This window comes from Drosophila miranda, assembly GCF_003369915.1.
Source record: "Drosophila miranda strain MSH22 chromosome Y unlocalized genomic scaffold, D.miranda_PacBio2.1 Contig_Y1_pilon, whole genome shotgun sequence".
Classification (NCBI taxonomy): domain Eukaryota; kingdom Metazoa; phylum Arthropoda; class Insecta; order Diptera; family Drosophilidae; genus Drosophila; species Drosophila miranda.
In genome coordinates this window covers 42,967,806-42,989,929 of record NW_022881603.1, presented here as the reverse complement: position 1 = coordinate 42,989,929, position 22,124 = coordinate 42,967,806, and the positions used below count along the sequence as shown (strand labels likewise).

Here is a 22,124-nt window from a genome sequence, read left to right as displayed (position 1 = left end):
AGACTTCTGTGATATGTCACTGCTACAAAAATATTTCAGAACTTCTCACCGCCCACTTCCGCCCCCACAAAGGACGAAAATCTGTGGCATCCACAATTTTAAAGATATGAGAAAACCAAAAACGTAGAATTGTAGATAATGACCATATCTTTAAGACTGCGGAATCTGAATTGGATCGTATTATTATTATAGCCAGCATCAAGAAAACAATTTCATTTTTTCTCGCCCTGTCTCTCTCTAACACACACGTAGCATAGGCGGCTTTGCTTAGAGTAAAACATTAGCGCCTAGATCTCAGAGACTATAAAAGCTAGAGCAACCAAATTTGGTACCCACGCTCCTAATATATCGGACCGAGACGAGTTTGTTTCAAAATTTCGCCATACCCCCTTCCGCCCCCGCAAAGGACAAAAATCTGGGGATATTCAAAAATCTCAGAGACTATTAAGGCTAGAGTAACCAAATTTGGTATCCGCACTCCTGTTAGATCTTACTATAAAACGTGTATCTCAAAATTTCACCCCACCCCCTTCCGCCCACACAAAGGACGAAAATCTGTTGCATCCACAATATTGTACATTCGAGAAAACTAAAAACGCAGAATCATAGATAATGACCATATCTATCAGATTGCTGAATCTGGATCAGATCAGATCATTTTTATAGCCAATAGGAACAAATCAATTTGCAGTGGCTACGCAGCGCCCGACGTCACGCTCAGACTGATTTTCTGTCTCTCTCGCACGCACTCTTTGTCGTGTCGTTTAATATTAGCGGCGTCTGCCGGAGGAGAGCCATACTGACTTAGTATCGGGTATAACTGTAGAGTTGCGGTGTCCGCAGCAACTCACAACGTTCCCCCTCGTTATACCCGATACTCAAAATGAGTATTGGGGTATATTAGATTTGTGGTAAAAGTTGATGTGTGTAACGTCCAAAAGGAATCGTTTCCGACCCCATAAAGTATATATATTCTTGATCAGCAACAATAGCCAAGTCGATTGAGCCAGGTCTGTCTGTCCGTCTGTCCGTCCGTCCGTCTGTCCGTCTGTCCGTCCCCTTCAGCGCCTAGTGCTCAAAGACTATAAGAGCTAGAGCAACGATGTTTTGGATCCAGACTTCTGTAATATGTCACTGCTACAAGAATATTTTGTTATACTTATTGTTTATTTGTAATATTTTTGTTCGTAAAAACAAATAATTATTCACTATTATTTACATTCATATGCCCAAAATAGATAAATTCATTCAATTTAGAATTCATAAAATCGACTTCAGCACACTTAGTTAAAATATAAGAATTCTTGGCCATGCCAATTTTACCTATTTATTTGAAAGACATTAAGACGTTAAAGCGAAACCTCAGCCATACAAATCCATTTCGGACGAATGGACTATATATCTCGGGACTAGAAAAAAATAAGCATCCGAAACTCAGCTGATCCCCGCCGCCAGATACTGGTTCTTGTAGTAATATGCACAAACGCCAACTACAATAGAAACAGCTGTTGTCACTAGCAAAGACTTTGGTGTCAATAAGTTTGGGAACCAGTGGCTTAAGCTGTAGCTTGGATTTTTGGACACAGAGCGCGTAAGCTTCTTTCGTCGCTCCAGAAGCAGCTTTTCTTCGACGTTCCTCTGTTCTTTTTCTTTAAGAATTAGAATTTCAACTTCCTTTTCTATTACAGTCAAGCTGTACTTATCATATAGCTTGCTGGAAGTTTTCAATAGAACTTCAAATGGCAAATCTTCTGGTAGCCTTGATAAAAGACAATGCACTGATGCCATATCACAGTCCTCCTTAAATATTTCATTTGAACGATGCAGTAAAATCGCTGCCGTCACGAAGATTGGTGTATACATGGGTGATGCAAGAAAGTAGTCGTATAGACGGACTACAGCTTTGTATGAATTTAAACTGTGTCCAAACCAGGTCAAGTACCACGGTAAAGCGAACAAAGTGCCTACCGTAGAACGTTGAAGAAACTGGTAAAGTTCTGGGCTCTCAAAATTTACAACAGGCCAGATAAACATCAGCCGCCTTTGGGTGGCCTCCATTGTCTCTTGCATGCACTCGGAGAAGTGCGTGGTGGACAGTTGCTCCATTATAGCATACGCCACTTTTTCTCCAGCAACCAGGAGAAATGTAACTGCCACATCATTATAACCTTGATAGTAGCGCAGATTCGGATACTTTTTAATAACCCGTAGAATAAGAACGGTAAGTTGGTCCTGAAGTGCAATACGTTGTTCATATGGTATTCCAGGAGGAAATCTTTTTAGAGACCGATTTACATCCAAGACTACTTGGTTGTATTCAGGGTGGTTTTGAAAATTCATCAAGAGTTGGAGCTCGCTCTAACGTAGTCACATCAACGCCAGCCAACTGAGGCCACAGAATCCGTCGCAAATTATCGTTTACCAATCCATAGGACGTCAAGGCTAACTTTTTTAGAGTATTCAAAGATATATTTTGGTTGTCGCTCTGAGCAATTAATTCTTCTATCTCCAGCCGTTTTCTGTGCTCATCATCGTTCTCGGGTGAATTTTCAAAACTAAGAGCAGGCTGATCGATTTTTATTTCATCAACATTGCTCATTGTTCCCAAATAAGCAATTTCCGTAATGCTCTCGCTAAGATATTTTAATAATTTTTTTTTATTTAGCTTTGCAGCAATTTATTTTTATTAATACATTCAAATCTAACATTCGTGAAAACATAAAACATAGGAGATTATATTTATGCAAAAAACAAGATGTGTTAAAGTACAGAAATTTTTTTTTTTTTTTGTTTGTTTTATTTTAAAACTTGCCCCGCCCATTTCCGCCCCCACAAAGGGCGAAAATCTGTGGCATCCACAATTTCGACGATACGAGAAAACTAAAAACGCAGAATCGTAGAAGATGACTATATCTTCTAGAGTGCAAAATCTGAACCAGATCGTATAATTATTATAGCCAGCATCAAGAAAACAATTTCATTTTTTCTCGCCCTGTCTCTCTCTAACACAACGTTCCCCCTCGTTTATCGGTATATTTACGGTATTCTGAAGGTCAAACGGTATGACGGCAAACATGCATTGAATAGTAATAAACAGGGACCGTAAATAAAATTTATTTTTTTTTTTTTAATCGAAAAATCTCTTACTTTTAATGGACCTAGAAAAACACTATTTACACCAAAATCTTTATTTTTGTACAATCTCTGCATTGCCGCCATGATTTGTGAACTTTTGATTTTTTACGATTTTCTTCACAGATAATCATTATTTTCGAGTAATTTGATACAACTTAGACTTAATCATTATTCTTGATCAAAAAAATAAAACTAAATAATAATAATGATTATCTATGATTTTAATTTTTTTCGCTTAAAATAAAACTCAACATGAATTTTCGGCTTGTGTATTAGAATGTTCGCTAATATTATTGCATATCCTTGTCAAAGGACCACAAAGCTACACCCTTCGCTAAAATTTTCAGAAATACGTTTAATTAATAAGTTTTATTTAATTTTACAAAAAGTAATTTCGACAATGATTCGTCCGCGAGGTTGCATCCCTGATCAGTGAGCATAATTTTAAGTGTCGAAAATTATCTCTCAAAACTAACTTGGGTCGCAGGAACTGAGTGCACCACTTTGGCCAGCTGGTATAAGTTAGGGAAACGGTATCGAAGCTCCTCCCAATACTCCATAATATTGGAGGTCAAGCAAATTGGATTTGGGGTATAGTCGTCAATTTCGGCATATCCTTTCTTGATGAGATCTGCTCGCTCTCCATCCTCAGTTTCGTCTTCTGAAGCTACCTCAATAGTTTGCAAAAACTCGTTCAATAGCGAGCAGGTGTTTGAGTTTTGCGATGTACCGAACGAAGTTGTCGCGCTTGAGCTGCTTGAGCAAGGCTGTGCTATTGCACTAGTCTGAAATATTAATTATACCCGATACTCAAAATGAGTATTGGGGTATATTAGATTTGTGGTAAAAGTGGATGTGTGTAACGTCCAGACGGAATCGTTTCCGACCCCATAAAGTATATATATTCTTGATCAGCATCAATAGCCGAGTCGATTGAGCCCTGTCTGTCTGTCCGTCCGTCCGTCTGTCCGTCCGTCCGTCTGTCCGTCCCCTTCAGCGCCTAGTGCTCAAAGACTATAAGAGCTAGAGCAACGATGTTTTGGACCCAGACTTCTGTGATATGTCACTGCTACAAAAATATTTCAGAACTTCTCACCGCCCACTTCCGCCATCACAAAGGACGAAAATCTGTGGCATCCACAATTTTAAAGATATGAAAAAACCAAAAACGTAGAATTGTAGAGAATGACCATATCTTTAAGACTGCGGAATCTGAATTGGATCGTATTATTATTATAGCCAGCATCAAGAAAACAATTTCATTTTTTCTCGCCCTGTCTCTCTCTAACACACACGTAGCATAGGCGGCTTTGCTTAGAGTAAAACATTAGCGCCTAGATCTCAGAGACTATAAAAGCTAGAGCAACCAAATTTGGTATCCACACTCCTAATATATCGGACCGAGACGAGTTTGTTTCAAAATTTCGCCACACCCCCTTCCGCCCCCGCAAAAGACGAAAATCTGGGGATATTCAAAAATCTCAGAGACTATTTAGGCTAGAGTAACCAAATTTGGTATCCGCACTTCTGTTAGATCTTACTATAAAACGTGTATCTCAAAATTTCGCCTCACCTCCTTCCGCCCACACAAAGGACGAAAATCTGTTGCATCCACAATATTGCACATTCGAGAAAACTAAAAACGCAGAATCATAGATAACGACCATATCTATCAGATTGCTGAATCTGGACCAGATCAGATAATTTTTATAGCCAAAAGGAACAAATCAATTTGCACTGGCTACGCAGCGCTCGACGTCACGCTCAGACTGATTTTCTGTCTCTCTCGCACGCACTCTTTGTCGTGTCGTTTAATATTAGCAGCGTCTGCCGGAGGAGAGCCATACTGACTTAGTATCGGGTATAACTGTAGAGTTGCGGTGTCCGCAGCAACTCACAACGTTCCCCCTCGTTATACCCGATACTCAAAATGAGTATTGGGGTATATTAGATTTGTGGTAAAAGTGGATGTGTGTAACGTCCAGAAGGAATCGTTTCCGACCCCATAAAGTATATATATTCTTGATCAGCATCAATAGCCGAGTCGATTGAGCCCTGCCTGTCTGTCCGTCCGTCCGTCTGTCCGTCTGTCCGTCCGTCCGTCTGTCCGTCCCCTTCAGCGCCTAGTGCTCAAAGACTATAAGAGCTGGAGCAACGATGTTTTGTATCCAGACTTCTGTGATATGTCACTGCTACAAAAATATTTCAAAACTTCGCCCCGCCCACTTCCGCCCCCACAAAGGACGAAAATCTGTGGCATCCACATTTTTAAAGATACGATAAAACCAAAAACGCAGAATCGTAGAGAATGACTATATGTTTTAGAATGTAAGATCTCAACCAGATCGTATAATTATTATAGCCAGAATCAAGAAAACAATTTCATTCTTTCTCGCTCTGTCTCTCTCTAACACACAGGTTTCATGGTCGGTTTTGCCAATTGCAAAATATGAGTTCAAGGATCTCAGAACCTATAAGAGCCAGAGCAACCAAATTTGGTATCCACACTCCTGTGATATCGGACCTTGACCGTTTCGTGGCCAAATTTTGCCCCACCCCCCTCCGCCCCCGCAAAGGACAAAAATCTGGGGCATCCACAAATCTCAGAGACTGTTAAGGCTAGAGTAACCAAATTTGGCATCCGCACTTCTGTTAGATCTCACTATAAAACGTATATCTCAGAATTTCGCCCCACCCCCTTCCGCCCCCACAAAGAACGAAAATCTGTTGCATCCACAATATTGCACATTCGAGAAAACTAAAAACGCAGAATCATAGATAACGACCATATCTATCAGATTGCTGAATCTGGACCAGATCAGATAATTTTTATAGCCAAAAGGAACAAATCAATTTGCACTGGCTACGCAGCGCTCGACGTCACGCTCAGACTGATTTTCTGTCTCTCTCGCACGCACTCTTTGTCGTGTCGTTTAATATTAGCAGCGTCTGCCGGAGGAGAGCCATACTGACTTAGTATCGGGTATAACTGTAGAGTTGCGGTGTCCGCAGCAACTCACAACGTTCCCCCTCGTTATACCCGATACTCAAAATGAGTATTGGGGTATATTAGATTTGTGGTAAAAGTGGATGTGTGTAACGTCCAGAAGGAATCGTTTCCGACCCCATAAAGTATATATATTCTTGATCAGCATCAATAGCCGAGTCGATTGAGCCCTGTCTGTCTGTCCGTCCGTCCGTCTGTCCGTCTGTCCGTCTGTCCGTCCGTCCGTCTGTCCGTCCCCTTCAGCGCCTAGTGCTCAAAGACTATAAGAGCTGGAGCAACGATGTTTTGTATCCAGACTTCTGTGATATGTCACTGCTACAAAAATATTTCAAAACTTCGCCCCGCCCACTTCCGCCCCCACAAAGGACGAAAATCTGTGGCATCTACATTTTTAAAGATACGATAAAACCAAAAACGCAGAATCGTAGAGGATGACTATATGTTTTAGAATGTAAAATCTCAACCAGATCGTATAATTATTATAGCCAGAATCAAGAAAACAATTTCATTCTTTCTCGCTCTGTCTCTCTCTAACACACAGGTTTCATGGTCGGTTTTGCCAATTGCAAAATATGAGTTCAAGGATCTCAGAACCTATAAGAGCCAGAGCAACCAAATTTGGTATCCACACTCCTGTGATATCGGACCTTGACCGTTTCGTGTCCAAATTTCGCCACACCCCCTTCCGCCCCCGCAAAGGACAAAAATCTGGGGCATCCACAAATCTCAGAGACTGTTAAGGCTAGAGTAACCAAATTTGGCATCCGCACTTCTGTTAGATCTCACTATAAAACGTATATCTCAGAATTTCGCCCCACCCTCTTCCGCCCCCACAAAGAACGAAAATCTGTTGCATCCACAATATTGCACATTCGAGAAAACTAAAAACGCAGAATCATAGATAACGACCATATCTATCAGATTGCTGAATCTGGACCAGATCAGATAATTTTTATAGCCAAAAGGAACAAATCAATTTGCACTGGCTACGCAGCGCCCGACGTGACGCTCAGACTGATTTTCTGACTCTCCCGCACGCACTCTTTGTCTAGTCGTTTAATATTAGCAGCGTCTGCCGGAGGAGAGCCATACTGACTTAGTATCGGGTATAACTGTAGAGTTGCGGTGTCCGCAGCAACTCACAACGTTTATCTCAGAATTTCGCCCCACCCCCTTCCGCCCCCACAAAGAACGAAAATCTGTTGCATCCACAATATTGCACATTCGAGAAAACTAAAAACGCAGAATCATAGATAACGACCATATCTATCAGATTGCTGAATCTGGACCAGATCAGATAATTTTTATAGCCAAAAGGAACAAATCAATTTGCAGTGGCTACGCAGCGCCCGCCGTCACGCTCAGACTGATTTTCTGTCTCTCTCGCACGCACTCTTTGTCGTGTCGTTTAATATTAGCGGCGTCTGCCGGAGGAGAGTTATACTGACTTAGTATCGGGTATAACCGTAGAGTTGCGGTGTCCGCAGCAACTCACAACGTTCCCCCTCGTTTTTAATATGTTATGTTGTATTTATAAAATGATATAAATACTAACGGGAGCTGCAGCTGAGTGGAGAGACTTGAAAAGGCTTCTTAATACCCTGGAACCGGCATACCTTGCAACAGTAAAATTACAAAGCACTCAATATTCATGGGTGACTTCTACAAGCTATGGCTGGAGCTCAAGCCCACTGTGGCAGCAGCAAGTACCAGTGAAAGCCAAGCTTTGAGCCAAAGCATCTGTGACAGAGAGGAGAGCCTTTTGGGGTGCGATGCAATCGTTTGCAGTATCTACTTGGATCCACGGTTAAGACGAGTATTGCTGCAGAACCCAATAAGCCTGATGCTCGCCAGAGCTCAGTTAAAGCTGCTTCTCTTGCAGCTTTTTAATTTGAAAGAACCCGTTAGTATTTATATCATTTATATACATATAACATAACATTAAAACTTAATATTTCAGACTAGTGCAATAGCACAGCCTTGCTAAACGTATTTCCGACAACAAAACCAAAAAAAACGAGGGGGAACGTTGTGAGTTGCTGCGGACACCGCAACTCTACGGTTATACCCGATACTAAGTCAGTATGGCTCTCCTCCGGCAGACGCCGCTAATATTAAACGACACGACAAAGAGTGCGTGCGAGAGAGACAGAAAATCAGTCTGAGCGTGACGTCGGGCGCTGCGTAGCCACTGCAAATTGATTTGTTCCTATTGGCTATAAAAATGATCTGATCTGATCCAGATTCAGCAATCTGATAGATATGGTGATTATCTATGATTCTGCGTTTTTAGTTTTCTCGAATGTGCAATATTGTGGATGCAACAGATTTTCGTTCTTTGTGTGGGCGGAACGGGGTGGGCCGAAATTTTGAGATACACGTTTTATAGTAAGATCTAACAGGAGTGCGGATACCAAATTTGGTTACTCTAGCCTTAATAGTCTCTGAGATTTGTGGATGCCCCAGATTTTCGTCCTTTGCGTGGGAGGAAGGGGGTGTGACAAAATTTTGAAACAAACTCGTCTCGGTCCGATATATTAGGAGTGTGGATACTAAATTTGGTTGCTCTAGCTTTTATAGTCTCTGAGATCTAGGCGCTAATGTTTTACTCTAAGCAAAGCCGAATATGCTACGTGTGTGTTAGAGAGAGACAGGGCGAGAAAAAATGAAATTGTTTTCTGGATGCTGGCTATAATAATAATACGATCCAATTCAGATTCCGCAGTCTTAAAGATATGGTCATTCTCTACAATTCTACGTTTTTGGTTTTCTCATATCTTTAAAATTGTGGATGCCACAGATTTTCGTCCTTTGTGGGGGCGGAAGTGGGCGGGGCGAAGTTTTGAAATATTTTTGTAGCAGTGACATATCACAGAAGTCTGGATCCAAAACATCGTTGCTCTAGCTCTTATAGTCTTGGAGCACTAGGCGCTGAAGGGGACGGACAGACGGACGGACGGACAGACAGACAGGGCTCAATCGACTCGGCTATTGATGCTGATCAAGAATATATATACTTTATGGGGTCGGAAACGATTCCTTCTGGACGTTACACACATCCACTTTTACCACAAATCTTATATACCCCAATACTCATTTTGAGTATCGGGTATAACGAGGGGGAACGTTGTGAGTTGCTGCGGACACCGCAACTCTACAGTTATACCCGATACTAAGTCAGTATGGCTCTCCTCCGGCAGACGCCGCTATTATTAAACGACACGACAAAGAGTGCGTGCGAGAGAGACAGAAAATCAGTCTGAGCGTGACGTCGGGCGCTGCGTAGACACTGAAAATTGATTTGTTCCTTTTGGCTATAAAAATGATCTGATCTGAGCCAGATTCAGCAATCTGATAGATATGGTCATTATCTATGATTCTGCGTTTTTAGTTTTCTCGAATCTGCAATATTGTGGATGCAACAGATTTTCGTCTTTTGTGGGGGCGGAAGGGGGTGAGGCGAAATTCTGAGATATACGGTTTATAGTGAGATCTAACAGAAGTGCGGATACCAAATTTGGTTACTCTAGCCTTAATAGTCTCTGAGATTTGTGGATGCCCCAGATTTTCGTCCTTTGCGGGGGAGGAAGGGGGTGTGGCAAAAATTTGAAACAAACTCGTCTCGGTCCGATAAATTAGGAGTGTGGATACTAAATTTGGTTGCTCTAGCTTTTATAGTCTCTGAGATCTAGGCGCTAATGTTTTACTCTAAGCAAAGCCGCCTATGCTACGTGTGTGTTAGAGAGAGACAGGGCGAGAAAAAATGAAATTGTTTTCTTGATGCTGGCTATAATAATAATACGATCCAATTCAGATTCCGCAGTCTTAAAGATATGGTCATTCTCTACAACTCTACGTTTTTGGTTTTCTCATATTTTTAAAATTGTGGATGCCACAGATTTTCGTCCTTTGTGGGGGCGGAAGTGGGCGGGGCGAAGTTTTGAAATATTTTTGTAGCAGTGACATATCACAGAAGTCTGGTTCCAAAACATCGTTGCTCTAGCTCTTATAGTCTTTGAGCACTAGGCGCTGAAGGGGACGGACAGACGGACAGACAGACAGGGCTCAATCGACTCGGCTATTGATGCTGATCAAGAATATATATACTTTATGGGGTCGGAAACGATTCCTTCTGGACGTTACACACATCCACTTTTACCACAAATCTAATATACCCCAATACTCATTTTGAGTATCGGGTATAACGAGGGGGAACGTTGTGAGTTGCTGCGGACACCGGAACTCTACGGTTATACCCGATACTAAGTCAGTATGGCTCTCCTCCGGCAGACGCCGCTAATATTAAACGACACGACAAAGAGTGCGTGCGAGAGAGACAGAAAATCAGTCTGAGCGTGACGTCGGGCGCTGCGTAGCCACTGCAAATTGATTTGTTCCTATTGGCTATAAAAATGATCTGATCTGATCCAGATTCAGCAATCTGATAGATATGGTCATTATCTATGATTCTGCGTTTTTAGTTTTCTCGAATGTGCAATATTGTGGATGCAACAGATTTTCGTCCTTTGTGTGGGCGGAAGGGGGTGGGGCGAAATTTTGAGATACACGTTTTATAGTAAGATCTAACAGGAGTGCGGATACCAAATTTTGTTACTCTAGCCTTAATAGTCTCTGAGATTTTTGAATATCCCCAGATTTTCGTCCTTTGCGGGGGCGGAAGGGGGTGTGGCGAAATTTTGAAACAAACTCGTCTCGGTCCGATATATTAGGAGTGTGGATACCAAATTTGGTTGCTCTAGCTTTTGTAGTCTCTGAGATCTAGGCGCTAATGTTTTACTCTAAGCAAAGCCGCCTATGCTACGTGTGTGTTAGAGAGAGAGACAGGGCGAGAAAAAATGAAATTGTGTTCTTGATGCTGGCTATAATAATGATACGATCTAATTCAGATTCCGCAGTCTTAAAGATATGGTCATTCTCTACAATTCTACGTTTTTGGTTTTCTCATATCTTTAAAATTGTGGATGCCACAGATTTTCGTCCTTTGTGGGGGCGGAAGTGGGCGGGGCGAAGTTTTGAAATATGTTTGTAGCAGTGACATATCACAGAAGTCTGGATCCAAAACATCGTTGCTCTAGCTCTTATAGTCTTTGAGCACTAGGCGCTGAAGGGGACGGACAGACGGACGGACGGACGGACGGACGGACGGACGGACGGACAGACAGACAGGGCTCAATCGACTCGGCTATTGATGCTGATCAAGAATATATATACTTTATGGGGTCGGAAACGATTCCTTCTGGACGTTACACACATCCACTTTTACCACAAATCTAATATACCCCAATACTCATTTTGAGTATCGGGTATAACGACACCGCAACTCTACAGTTATACCCGATACTAAGTCAGTATGGCTCTCCTCCGGCAGACGCCGCTATTATTAAACGACACGACAAAGAGTGCGTGCGAGAGAGACAGAAAATCAGCCTGAGCGTGACGTCGGGCGCTGCGTAGCCACTGCAAATTGATTTGTTCCTATTGGCTATAAAAATTATCTGATCTGATCCAAACCGGATAGATATGGTCATTATCTATGATTCTGCGTTTTTAGTTTTCTCGTATCTGCAATATTGTGGATGCAACAGGTTTTCGTCCTTTGTGGGGGCGGAAGGGGGTGGGGCGAAGTTTTGAAATATTTTTGTAGCAGTGACATATCACAGAAGTCTGGATCCAAAACATCGTTGCTCTAGCTCTTATAGTCTTTGAGCACTAGGCGCTGAAGAGGACGGACAGACGGACGGACGGACGGACGGACGGACGGACGGACGGACAGACAGGGCTCTATCGACTCGGCTATTGATGCTGATCAAGAATATATATACTTTATGGGGTCGGAAACGATTCCTTCTGGACGTTACACACATCCACTTTTACCACAAATCTAATATACCCCAATACTCATTTTGAGTATCGGGTATAACAAAAACGAGGGGAACGTTGTGAGTTACTGCGGACACCGCAACTCTACAGTTATACCCGATACTTAGTCAGTATGGCTCTCCTCCGGCAGACGCCGCTAATATTGAACGACACGACAAAGAGTGCGTGCGAGAGAGACAGAAAATCAGTCAGAGCGTGACGTCGGGCGCTGCGTAGCCAGTGCAAATTGATTTGTTCCCTTTGGGTATAAAAATGATCCGATCTGATCCAGATTCAGCAATCTGATAGATATGGTCATTATCTATGATTCTGCGGAAGGAAGGGGGTGGGGCGAAATTCTGAGATATACGGTTTATAGTGAGATCTAACAGAAGTGCGGATACCAAATTTGGTTACTCTAGCCTTAATAGTCTCTGAGATTTGTGGATGCCCCAGATTTTCGTCCTTTGCGGGGGAGGAAGGGGGTGTGGCAAAAATTTGAAACAAACTCGTCTCGGTCCGATATATTAGGAGTGTGGATACTAAATTTGGTTGCTCTAGCTTTTATAGTCTCTGAGATCTAGGCGCTAATGTTTTACTCTAAGCAAAGCCGCATATGCTACGTGTGTGTTAGAGAGAGACAGGGCGAGAAAAAATGAAATTGTTTTCTTGATGCTGGCTATAATAATAATACGATCCAATTCAGATTCCGCAGTCTTCATATCTTTAAAATTGTGGATGCCACAGATTTTCGTCCTTTGTGGGGGCGGAAGTGGGCGGGGCGAAGTTTTGAAATATTTTTGTAGCAGTGACATATCACAGAAGTCTGGATCCAAAACATCGTTGCTCTAGCTCTTATAGTCTTTGAGCACTAGGCGCTGAAGGGGACGGACAGACGGACGGACGGACAGACGGACGGACAGACAGACATGGCTCAATCGACTCGGCTATTGATGCTGATCAAACATATATATACTTTATGGGGTCGGAAACGATTCCTTCTGGACGTTACACACATCCACTTTTACCACAAATCTAATATACCCCAATACTCATTTTGAGTATCGGGTATAATTAATATTTCAGACTAGTGCAATAGCACAGCCTTGCTCAAGCAGCTCAAGCGCGACAACTTCGTTCGGTACATCGCAAAACTCAAACACCTGCTCGCTATTGAACGAGTTTTTGCAAACTATTGAGGTAGCTTCAGAAGACGAAACTGAGGATGGAGAGCGAGCAGATCTCATCAAGAAAGGATATGCCGAAATTGACGACTATACCCCAAAGCCAATTTGCTTGACCTCCAATATTATGGAGTATTGGGAGGAGCTTCGATACCGTTTCCCTAACTTATACCAGCTGGCCAAAGTGGTGCACTCAGTTCCTGCGACTCAAGTTAGTGTTGAGAGATAATTTTCGACACTCAAAATTATGCTCACTGATCAGGGATGCAACCTCGCGGACGAATCATTGTCGAAATTACTTTTTGTAAAATTAAATAAAACTTATTAATTAAACGTATTTCTGAAAATTTTAGCGAAGGGTGTAGCTTTGTGGTCCTTTGACAAGGATATGCAATAATATTAGCGAACATTCTAATACACAAGCCGAAAATTCATGTTGAGTTTTATTTTAAGCGAAAAAAATAAAAATCATAGATAATCATTATTATTATTTAGTTTTATTTTTTTGATCAAGAATAATGATTAAGTCTAAGTTTTATCAAATTACTCGAAAATAATGATTATCTGTGAAGAAAATCGTAAAAAATCAAAAGCTCACAAATCATGGCGGCAATGCAGAGATTGTACAAAAATAAAGATTTTGGTGTAAATAGTGTTTTTCTAGGTCCATTAAAAGTAAGAGATTTTTCGATTAAAAAAAAAAAAATAAATTTTATTTACGGTCCCTGTTTATTACTATTCAATGCATGTTTGCCGTCATACCGTTTGACCTTCAGAATACCGTAAATATACCGATAAACGAGGGGGAACGTTGTGAGTTGCTGCGGACACCGCAACTCTACGGTTATACCCGATACTAAGTCAGTATGGCTCTCCTCCGGCAGACGCCGCTAATATTAAACGACACGACAAAGAGTGCGTGCGAGAGAGACAGAAAATCAGTCTGAGCGTGACGTCGGACTGCGTAGCCACTGCAAATTGATTTGTTCCTATTGGCTATAAAAATGATCTGATCTGAGCCAGATTCAGCAATCTGATAGATATGGTCATTATCTATGATTCTGCGTTTTTAGTTTTCTCGAATCTGCAATATTGTGGATGCAACAGATTTTCGTCTTTTGTGGGGGCGGAAGGGGGTGAGGCGAAATTCTGAGATATACGGTTTATAGTGAGATCTAACAGAAGTGCGGATACCAAATTTGGTTACTCTAGCCTTAATAGTCTCTGAGATTTGTGGATGCCCCAGATTTTCGTCCTTTGCGGGGGAGGAAGGGGGTGTGGCAAAAATTTGAAACAAACTCGTCTCGGTCCGATAAATTAGGAGTGTGGATACTAAATTTGGTTGCTCTAGCTTTTATAGTCTCTGAGATCTAGGCGCTAATGTTTTACTCTAAGCAAAGCCGCATATGCTACGTGTGTGTTAGAGAGAGACAGGGCGAGAAAAAATGAAATTGTTTTCTTGATGCTGGCTATAATAATAATACGATCCAATTCAGATTCCGCAGTCTTAAAGATATGGTCATTCTCTACAACTCTACGTTTTTGGTTTTCTCATATTTTTAAAATTGTGGATGCCACAGATTTTCGTCCTTTGTGGGGGCGGAAGTGGGCGGGGCGAAGTTTTGAAATATTTTTGTAGCAGTGACATATCACAGAAGTCTGGATCCAAAACATCGTTGCTCTAGCTCTTATAGTCTTTGAGCACTAGGCGCTGAAGGGGACGGACAGACGGACAGACGGACAGACAGACAGGGCTCAATCGACTCGGCTATTGATGCTGATCTATAATTTATATACTTTATGGGGGCGGAAACGATTCCTTCAGGACGTTACACACATCCACTTTTACCACAAATCTAATATACCCAATACTCATTTTCAGTATCGGGTATAACGAGGGGGAACGTTGTGAGTTGCTGCGGACACCGGAACTCTACGGTTATACCCGATACTAAGTCAGTATGGCTCTCCTCCGGCAGACGCCGCTTATATTGAACGACACGACAAAGAGTGCGTGCGAGAGAGACAGAAAATCAGTCAGAGCGTGACGTCGGGCGCTGCGTAGCCAGTGCAAATTGATTTGTTCCCTTTGGGTATAAAAATGATCCGATCTGATCCAGATTCAGCAATCTGATAGATATGGTCATTATCTATGATTCTGCGGAAGGAAGGGGGTGGGGCGAAATTCTGAGATATACGGTTTATAGTGAGATCTAACAGAAGTGCGGATACCAAATTTGGTTACTCTAGCCTTAATAGTCTCTGAGATTTGTGGATGCCCCAGATTTTCGTCCTTTGCGGGGGAGGAAGGGGGTGTGGCAAAAATTTGAAACAAACTCGTCTCGGTCCGATATATTAGGAGTGTGGATACTAAATTTGGTTGCTCTAGCTTTTATAGTCTCTGAGCTCTAGGCGCTCATGTTTTACTCTAAGCAAAGCCGCATATGCTCCCTGTGTGTTAGAGAGAGACAGGGCGAGAAAAAATGAAATTGTTTTCTTGATGCTGGCTATAATAATAATACGATCCAATTCAGATTCCGCAGTCTTCATATCTTTAAAATTGTGGATGCCACAGATTTTCGTCCTTTGTGGGGGCGGAAGTGGGCGGGGCGAAGTTTTGAAATATTTTTGTAGCAGTGACATATCACAGAAGTCTGGATCCAAAACATCGTTGCTCTAGCTCTTATAGTCTTTGAGCACTAGGCGCTGAAGGGGACGGACAGACGGACGGACGGACAGACGGACGGACAGACAGACATGGCTCAATCGACTCGGCTATTGATGCTGATCAAACATATATATACTTTATGGGGTCGGAAACGATTCCTTCTGGACGTTACACACATCCACTTTTACCACAAATCTAATATACCCCAATACTCATTTTGAGTATCGGGTATAATTAATATTTCAGACTAGTGCAATAGCACAGCCTTGCTCAAGCAGCTCAAGCGCGACAACTTCGTTCGGTACATCGCAAAACTCAAACACCTGCTCGCTATTGAACGAGTTTTTGCAAACTATTGAGGTAGCTTCAGAAGACGAAACTGAGGATGGAGAGCGAGCAGATCTCATCAAGAAAGGATATGCCGAAATTGACGACTATACCCAAAGCCAATTTGCTTGACCTCCAATATTATGGAGTATTGGGAGGAGCTTCGATACCGTTTCCCTAACTTATACCAGCTGGCCAAAGTGGTGCACTCAGTTCCTGCGACTCAAGTTAGTGTTGAGAGATAATTTTCGACACTCAAAATTATGCTCACTGATCAGGGATGCAACCTCGCGGACGAATCATTGTCGAAATTACTTTTTGTAAAATTAAATAAAACTTATTAATTAAACGTATTTCTGAAAATTTTAGCGAAGGGTGTAGCTTTGTGGTCCTTTGACAAGGATATGCAATAATATTAGCGAACATTCTAATACACAAGCCGAAAATTCATGTTGAGTTTTATTTTATGCTATAAAAATAAAAATCATAGATAATCATTATTATTATTTAGTTTTATTTTTTTGATCAAGAATAATGATTAAGTCTAAGTTTTATCAAATTACTCGAAAATAATGATTATCTGTGAAGAAAATCGTAAAAAATCAAAAGCTCACAAATCATGGCGGCAATGCAGAGATTGTACAAAAATAAAGATTTTGGTGTAAATAGTGTTTTTCTAGGTCCATTAAAAGTAAGAGATTTTTTGATTAAAAAAAAACAATAATTATTATTTACGGTCCCTGTTTATTACTATTCAATGCATGTTTGCCGTCATACCGTCTGACCTTCAGAAATACCGTAAATATACCGATAAACGAGGGGAACGTTGTGAGTTGCTGCGGACACCGCAACTCTACGGTTATACCCGATACTAAGTCAGTATGGCTCTCCTCCGGCAGACGCCGCTAATATTAAACGACACGACAAAGAGTGCGTGCGAGAGAGACAGAAAATCAGTCTGAGCGTGACGTCGGACTGCGTAGCCACTGCAAATTGATTTGTTCCTATTGGCTATAAAAATGATCTGATCTGATCCAGATTCAGCAATCTGATATATATGGTCATTATCTATGATTCTGCGTTTTTAGTTTTCTCGAATCTGCAATATTGTAGATGCAACAGATTTTCGTCCTTTGTGTGGGCGGAAGGAGGTGAGGCGAAATTTTGAGATACACGTTTTATAGTAAGATCTAACAGGAGTGCGGATACCAAATTTGGTTACTCTAGCCTTAATAGTCTCTGAGATTTTTGAATATCCCCAGATTTTCGTCCTTTGCGGGGGCGGAAGGGGGTGTGGCGAAACTTTGAAACAAACTCGTCTCGGTCCGATTAATTAGGAGTGTGGATACCAAATTTGGTTGCTCTAGCTTTTGTAGTCTCTGAGATCTAGGCGCTAATGTTTTACTCTAAGCAAAGCCGCCTATGCTACGTGTGTGTTAGAGAGAGACAGGGCGAGAAAAAATGAAATTGTTTTCTTGATGCTGGCTATAATAATAATACGGTCCAATTCGGATTCTGCAGTCTAAAAGATATGGTCATTCTCTACGATTCTGCGTTTTTCGTTTTCTCGTATCTTTAAAAATGTGGATGCCACAGATTTTCGTCCTTTGTGGGGGCGGAAGTGGGCGGCGCGAAGTTTTGAAATATGTTTGTAGCAGTGACATATCACAGAAGTCTGGATCCAAAACATCGTTGCTCTAGCTCTTATAGTCTTTGAGCACTAGGCGCTGAAGGGGACGGACAGACGGACGGACGGACGGACGGACGGACAGACAGACAGGGCTCAATCGACTCGGCTATTGATGCTGATCAAGAATATATATACTTTATGGGGTCGGAAACGATTCCTTCTGGACGTTACACACATCCACTTTTACCACAAATCTAATATACCCCAATACTCATTTTGAGTATCGGGTATATCGACACCGCAACTCTACAGTTATACCCGATACTAAGTCAGTATGGCTCTCCTCCGGCAGACGCCGCTATTATTAAACGACACGACAAAGAGTGCGTGCGAGAGAGACAGAAAATCAGCCTGAGCGTGACGTCGGGCGCTGCGTAGCCACTGCAAATTGATTTGTTCCTATTGGCTATAAAAATGATCTGATCTGATCCAAACCGGATAGATATGGTCATTATCTATGATTCTGCGTTTTAGTTTTCTCGTATCTGCAATATTGTGGATGCAAACAGGTTTTTCGTCCTTTGTGGGGGCGGAAGGGGGTGGGGCGAAGTTTTGAAATATTTTTTGTAGCAGTGACATATCACAGAAGTCTGGATCCAAAACATCGTTGCTCTAGCTCTTATAGTCTTTGAGCACTAGGCGCTGAAGAGGACGGACAGACGGACGGACGGACGGACGGACGGACGGACGGACAGACAGGGCTCTATCGACTCGGCTATTGATGCTGATCCTTCTGGACGTTACACACATCCACTTTTACCACAAATCTAATATACCCCAATACTCATTTTGAGTATCGGGTATAACAAAAACGAGGGGAACGTTGTGAGTTACTGCGGACACCGCAACTCTACAGTTATACCCGATACTTAGTCAGTATGGCTCTCCTCCGGCAGACGCCGCTAATATTGAACGACACGACAAAGAGTGCGTGCGAGAGAGACAGAAAATCAGTCAGAGCGTGACGTCGGGCGCTGCGTAGCCAGTGCAAATTGATTTGTTCCCTTTGGGTATAAAAATGATCCGATCTGATCCAGATTCAGCAATCTGATAGATATGGTCATTATCTATGATTCTGCGGAAGGAAGGGGGTGGGGCGAAATTCTGAGATATACGGTTTATAGTGAGATCTAACAGAAGTGCGGATACCAAATTTGGTTACTCTAGCCTTAATAGTCTCTGAGATTTGTGGATGCCCCAGATTTTCGTCCTTTGCGGGGGCGGAAGGGGTGTGGCGAAATTTGGACACGAAACGGTCAAGGTCCGATATCACAGGAATGTGGATACCAAATTTGGTTGCTCTGGCTCTTATAGGTTCTGAGATCCTTGAAACTCATATTTTGCAATTTGCAAAACCGACCATGAAACCTGTGTGTTAGAGAGAGACAGAGCGAGAAAGAATGAAATTGTTTTCTTGATTCTGGCTATAATAATAATACGATCAAATTCATATTCTGCAGTCTAAAAGATATGGTTGTTCTCTACGATTCTGAGTTTTTGGTTTTATCGTATCTTTAAAAATGTGGATGCCACAGATTTTCGTCCTTTGTGGGGGCGGAAGTGGGCGGCGCGAAGTTTTGAAATATTTTTGTAGCAGTGACATATCACAGAAGTCTGGATGCAAAACATCGTTACTCTAGCTCTTATAGTCTTTGAGCACTAGGCGCTGAAGGGGACGGACAGACGGACGGACGGACGGACGGACGGACAGACGGACAGACAGACAGGGCTCAATCGACTCGGCTATTGATGCTGATCAAGAATATATATACTTTATGGGGTCGGAAACGATTCCTTCTGGACGTTACAACACATCCACTTTTACCACAAATCTAATATACCCCAATACTCATTTTGAGTATCGGGATAAAAAGCAAAGCAGCCAGGGCCAAACCAACTTCCAAGCAGAGCTTCTGCAATTTTCAAGGAAGTCCAAAGAGTAACGTTCACTCTATGTATATGGATTGTTTCATTATAGCCAATAAAATAGAAAATTAACTAATTTAAAATTGTGTAAATTTCTCAAATCATTCCAAAACTTTTTATAACCGATGCTCAAAATGAGTGTTCAGGCCAGCAGTAAACAATTTCCGCGCACTGTGCCAACTCCGTGCGCTTCGGTCCCAACTCGCTCTCGCGCGCTCGGAGGGCGCTCGGATCCACAATCCACGATCCACACGGCGCTCACGGCAGCAAAAGCATCATAAGGCATAGAGTTAGTTAGTTACGATTTCACCCCCGCTTCAGACGGCCGATCCGCGCGACCACCCAACCAAATACACACACATAAATATATATATACCACGAAACACAACGGTTTTCATTTCTTATGACGGCTACTCGGAGGTTCACTGGATCATCAATTGCGTTGTGGAGAGTTGAGCTTCGATCCGCCCCACTACTAACAATGAGTATAGGGGTGTATTAGATTTGTGGTGAAAGTGGATGTGTGTAACGTCTAGAAGGAAGCGTTTCCGACCCCATAAAGTATATATATTCTTGATCAGCATCAATAGCCGAATCGACTGAACCATATCTGTCTGTCCGTCCCTATGAGCGACTAGTGCTCAGAGACTATAAGAGCTAGAGCAACGACATTTTGTATCCAGACTTCTATGATATGTCACTGTTACAAGTGTATTTCAAAACTTCGGCCCGCCCCTTTTCGACCCCACAAAGGACAAAAATCTGTGGCATCTACAATTTTAAAGATACGAGAAAACCAAAAACGCAGAAAACGCAGAATTCGTAGAGAATTAAACCAGATCGACCAAATTTTGTAACCATATTGAAGATATGAGAAAACTAGAAGCGCACAATCAGAGAGAATGACCACATCTACCAGATTGCCGAATCTGAATCAGCGCCCGACGACACGTTCAGATACGTTCAAAACACGTTTTCTGTCTCTCCCGCACACACTCCTTGTCTTTTAATGTAGCCATACTGACTATGTATCGGGTATAAATGTAGAGTTGCGGTCGCGGAAGCAACTCACAACGTTCCCCCTCGTGTATTATATGCTCGTTAGCTGCTTTTTGACGGCTTGTAGATTGTAGAAGCTGCCAGTGTTAATCGAGGTTTCACATCTGTCAAAAAATCCCACCGTTCCACCGGGTGCTGCCACGCGAAAGATCCATACTTGAACCGATATATGTATATTTGTCGATAAGTATCGCATATTTTAGGTCAGCTGTTGAACATCTCTTGAATTGTGCAATAGCGGGAACTTTTGATATTTTCCGTTTTATCTATTACAATTTTAATATGAGTGGGCTTAGAGTACGCGGCTTGTTGGCCCTCAGTGCGACTGCCTTGGGAGCTTTTTACCTAGGCTCCGAACAGAACGTCTCCAGCAGAGCAGCGATGTTTTTCCGCGTTTGCCTGGACTGCCGACATTTGGGATAGTTTCAGCCGATAGTCTTGTGGCCTCCAATGTGAACCTGACTGCAACGCCGTCGCGAATCTCGGAGATCATGAAGTTTGGCTTTCCAGGGCTGGACAACGTGCGCTCCATTCAGACTATGTGCTCTCCTACGACCGACGCAATCGTATTCCGCATTGGGTGTTTTGAGCACCTCACAGCGGAGTCAGTGGCAAAAAACGATTCTGTGGATCGTTCGAAATGCGACTTCAAACCAGATGAGAGCATACATCCCTTTTTCCGATCACAGAACACGGACTACAGAAAGTCTGGCTTTGATCGTGGTCACATGGCTGCCGCTGGCAACCATCGACTGCACCAGAAGCACTGCGAGGAAACCTTTACCTGTCGAACATGGCGCCCCAGGTGGGCCAGGGTTCAATCGCGACGCGTGGAACTCTCTGGAAATGCACGTGCGCAAGCTAACCAAGAGTTACTCAAAATGTGTATGTCTGCACGGTCCACTGTACCTCCCCCACAAGGAGGATGACGGCAAAATGTATGTCAAGTACGAAGTCATCGGGTCCAACACCGTTGCCGTACCCACTCACTTCTATAAGGTTATCGTGGGCGAGGCGGCCGATCACAAACTACACATGGAGGCACACGTAATGCCAAACAAGGTGATTAGCAACGTCACCCCATTGAATGTGTTCCAGGTACCACCAGAGACGGTGGAGCGGGCGGCCGGACTGCTCTTCTTTGATCAGATTAACAGAAAACAGCTGGCCAGCATCAACGGCAGGAAAGTTTGAGTTTGAGCCAAAGTTTAGTTGAATTTTAGTGTATTTGTGTACCAAGGATAGCAC

The 22,124-nt window shown here is 42.6% G+C and overlaps 2 pseudogenes; one reads left to right on the top strand and one right to left on the bottom strand.

Annotated features, from left to right (window-relative positions):
• Window positions 1-1,396: 1,396 nt before the first annotated feature.
• On the bottom strand, window positions 1,397-2,766 carry LOC117191265 (annotated as a pseudogene).
• An 18,364-nt stretch (window positions 2,767-21,130) lies between these two features.
• On the top strand, window positions 21,131-22,124 carry LOC117190938 (annotated as a pseudogene).